The 4,414-nt window shown below is 43.6% G+C and overlaps 1 pseudogene; it reads left to right on the top strand.

The window, feature by feature from the left end:
* The window catches only part of LOC102821890, a 10,190-nt pseudogene extending 6,169 nt beyond the window's left edge, over window positions 1-4,021 (top strand).
* The last annotated feature ends 393 nt before the right edge of the window (window positions 4,022-4,414 follow it).

Genomic DNA, 4,414 nt, shown 5'->3' on the forward strand with positions numbered 1-4,414 from the left:
AGAAGATATATGCACACCAATGTTTATAGCAGCACTATTTACAATAGCAAAAAGATGGAGACAGCCAAAGTGCCCATCAACTGAAGAATAGATTAACAAATTGTGGTACATACACACAATGGAATATTATGCTACACTGAAGAATAACAAGGATGTGGCTAGCCGCCGCATAACATGGATGAACCTTGAGGACATTATGCTGAGTGAAATTCGTCAGTCACAAAAGGAGAAATACTGCATAGGACCATCACTGTAAAAGACTAAGAAAAAGAGATTATACTAAAGGGAGGTAGGGGGAAGTCTTTGTTGGTTGTTGGGAAGTTGGTGATGAGTGGTGGGGGGAGTGCAGGGTGGGGATTGGACACAGGAGAGCTTGGGTGCTGGGGAGGGGGCAATATACAGGAAGCGATAGGGAAGTGGAGAAACAGGGCAGATGGGAGAACACTTGGGCATGTTTGAAAGGGCTTAATGGGACAGAGATAAAGGATGATATATGCACAGCCTTGGAACTGCAGGGCTCTGAGATACAGGGATTGAATCATGGTTGGAATGGGGGGAGAATCATGTTAAGATTCTTAACTATTTTTGCTTGATTGTTTGTTTTTTAATCTTGGTTCCCCTAGCATTATAATATACAGTAGACACTGGAGAGGGAGAGAAAGGAATAGTCAGAAACATCACACTAGAAGGCTTGTAAGTCCGTCTTCTGCCTATGACTGATTGGAATACCTAAAATGGGGCTACAGCGTAACCAGTAAACGAGGCTTCCTGCAGAGCCTTTGCAATACATAAAACTATAGGTAGAAACCAGAACCACATCCAAATCTCCAGAGATGAGAAATCTCCACTTGAAAGGATGAGCAGACCAGCCTAGAGTGGCTAGAAGAATAAAAGATACCTCTTGAAAGAAAGACCTTCAGGAAAAATGGAGGGAGATGGACTGTTACAACAAGAACAATAAATTGCTTCCCTAGGAAACATCAAGGCAAGTGGCCAGGTCCTCTCAACGCAAACCCCCTTCCAAGACTAAGACTCAACAGTAATGCATGCTCTGATTGGTGACCACACACATCACCGATGGGGGGAAATGGGGTAGTAAAAGCAGCAATGAAGCAGCAAGCTAAGCCTTACAATTTTCAGTGGAATTCTGTGGACACAGTTGGGGACCTGGTTGGCAAGCAGTGTGAGGAGACCTGGGGACTCTTGAGCCCAGAGTCAGTGGCGTGGCCACTGAGGACTCAATAGGAGAGTGGAGCTACTGGATGATGGGAAGAGAGGGCATGTGCACAGGAGCGCCCACACTTGCAGATGATACCCACATGACCTGGCTGGATGACTGGATGATCGGAGCTCAACCAGGAGAAGAAAAAAAAGGAAAAAAGAAAAAAAAAAAAAGTGAGCTGATACAATCTGATGAACTTGACCTATACCCATGGAGCAGCAACTCAAAAGAAGGAACAAATCCTTACAGCAAGAAACATTTCCACCCCCTCCACACACAGAGTGGATGGAGATGGGCAACTTGGATATTGGATACTCAAATGGGGAGTGGGGAAGTACAAAGGCAAGAAGTGACTGGCTTACAAGCTTTCAAGAGGGAACCTAGTGCACGGGAGCATGGAGGAAGGCAGAATCTCCAGTGGGTACTATTCAATCTGTCTGGGTGAAGCAGATGAAAGGAAATACAGATGGGTAACTCGTGATACTGTAGTGAATAATGCTTATCAGGATGGATTATGAGGGTTGGAAATGCAAAGGTAGACACTTTGTAACAAGGAAGGGAGTGATTAATTCTCCAGTCTAGGAGCGGAGGTCTCTGGGACCATCAGCGGAGAAGAGCCGAGAGCGGGACCCTACCCAGAGAAACAGAGATGCCTGAGATAGAGACAGAGACGATGACGTGGAGTGATGAAGCGGCTGGGGACTTTGGATCCAGAGAGGGAAAGGGACAGTGGGCCAAAAACTGAGAAAACTGGAGGGAGGGGAGAGGAAGTGTAGGGGCGGGTTTCTAGGATATACTCTTTGGTTGGTTGATGATGCATGGAGGGGATTGGAACCATGACAATGAGATGATATACAATGGAATGAATGTAAAACTAAAGTTCTCTAATGTAAACTATCATATAATTCACAATAAAACACCAAAAAAAAAAAAAAGAAGTCATGGCAGAAGAAGCATCATCTGAGGTAAAGCCAGCAAATCATCCCAATGAGAAAGCCATCATGTCGAGATCCGACCTCGACAGGGAGTTTGGTTCAAGAAGTTGGGAGATCTGGCAGCGACAGCGACAGATAAAGAATACATACAAAGACACAACAAGAGAGACACATAGACACCCTGGAAGTAGGGCGGATGTGTTACCGGCGTCAGACTGATCCTGCATTATAAACATTTTGGCTATGCATGCCGTTTGCACACCTTGCCAACCGCAATGCCTGCCCATACTGCAAGCCGCAAGCATGTGGGCTTTGGTCTGCGCACCAGTTTTATTTTGGGGAGGAGCTTTACACAAAGGAAGGCGGGGTTTATTAAGACGGGATACAGAAGTGAAATGTGATTAATCGTTCTACACAGGACACAATGATTTACAGGAAGCAAATTCTAGAACATACATCACAAATTGTCTTGATAATCTAACATCCTTAATTTTCCAGAAATTCAAGCAAATTATTATATGGTACTTTTCAGGTTCGAATCCCAGGTCAGCAACTCGGTATCTCCAGGCTAATTAACATACCTATAGCACCTAATCTCGAATGGGAACAAGGTGAAAAGGATTGAAAGGAATCCCGCTGTGTCGACTGGCTGGCCGAGATTTGCAAGAGAAAGCAAGACACCTAGCTTAGTGGTTTTGCACCTGGGGGCTATGGGAGAAGGTAGACACCTATTATTCTTAGGACAAAACCCCGGACTTCGCCAATCCACTTTGGGTGAATTCCTTGGGGGAAACTTGTTTTTGGAACTTTTTACAGCCTCAGCTTTAGGAGCAGTTTTTTGTTTTAATATTTGTCCATGGGTATCAAGGGCCAATGTATTAAGTTAATAGCAAGCATAACTAAATAATTTGATAAAGAACAGTTTGGACGAGCTTGCCCTGTGGCCAGAGTTTGTTCCTCAGAGAGATTTGTTCCCAGAACACCTTAAGCCCTGCCAACACAGTGGAGACATTGAGAGAGGCACATTAAGAAACCATTTTCTCAGAGGCTACAGTTACAGGGGTTTGAAACATAGCATGAATTAATAGGACTAAAGAGAATGATACAGAGCTAACCCCACAGTGTGTTCATAAAAGCCAATGAACACAAGACATCCAGAGGTTACTTCCTTGAGCCTACAGGGTCTCTGGCCAACAAGTCGGAGTGTAGCCACATGCTAGATTTTCGTCCATGACACTGGTCCTCAACACCCCAATACCTGCAGTCTGCAACACCATCATCGTTCAACTGAGCACACTGCTGACATTTTTCCATGAGCTAGTACAGACAGTCCTGCTCTCAGGCAGTTGTGTAGACACCCTGCTAAAGGAACTGAGCAAAATGTATGCCATTCTGACAGCCCTGTCAAGTATTATCTCCAGTGTGTTTGAGTTGCTGAAGTATTCCAAAAATTATGGAGAAGCTGGTGAAGCTATCTTGGTCCCATCTGACACCTCTATGTTATACTTTCATTTCGTATGTCCAGAACAAGAAAAATCAGAGCCTGAAACCTGCAGGAGAGAAGAAAACGGCGAAAACTGCTGCTGTTGCCACACCTGTGGCCAGAGTCCTTCAAAAAACCAAACCAATCCCTAACCTCATCTTTGCCATTCAACAATATGAAAAAGGTCTCATCCACATTCTAAGAGGTCTAAGGTGAACCTGGTGCAGCACATGAACCTCAGCACTTCACGTGACTTCAAGAACAAAGGGCATGGACCTTCAAGAAGAGGAGAAGTATGATGAAAACAAAGAGATTACTGCATCAGAGGGCAGGGGACAGAACCAAGAACCAGCCAAGAAGAAAAGGAGAAAAAAGACATAAAATGACTGAGTTCATATGAAAAAATATAAGAACAAATTTGAGTTATTTGAAACTAATAACTGAAGATCTGAAGAGTTGTGGGATGACATCAAGAACATCGCACATAAAAGCAAAAGGTCCTTTAAAAGACAGGAAAGAAAAAAAAGGTCAAAATGGATGTCTGAAATGGATGATAAGCATTCAAAATGGATGTCAAAAAGACTGTGAAACTTGCTTTCCAGAGATGCTAGGTCAAATGGAGGAAATGATTAATAGAAAATGTCAAAGAGATCAAGAAGACAAAACCAAGTATTATAATGAAATGTGCAAAGACCGGGAGTTAGAAAACCAAAAGGGAAGAAAACGCTTAGCATCTCTCAGTGGAATGCAAACAAAAATTCACACCTGAGTTTG

The sequence above is a fragment of the Chrysochloris asiatica genome, unplaced genomic scaffold (assembly GCF_000296735.1).
Source record: "Chrysochloris asiatica unplaced genomic scaffold, ChrAsi1.0 scaffold00028, whole genome shotgun sequence".
Classification (NCBI taxonomy): Eukaryota; Metazoa; Chordata; class Mammalia; order Afrosoricida; family Chrysochloridae; genus Chrysochloris; species Chrysochloris asiatica.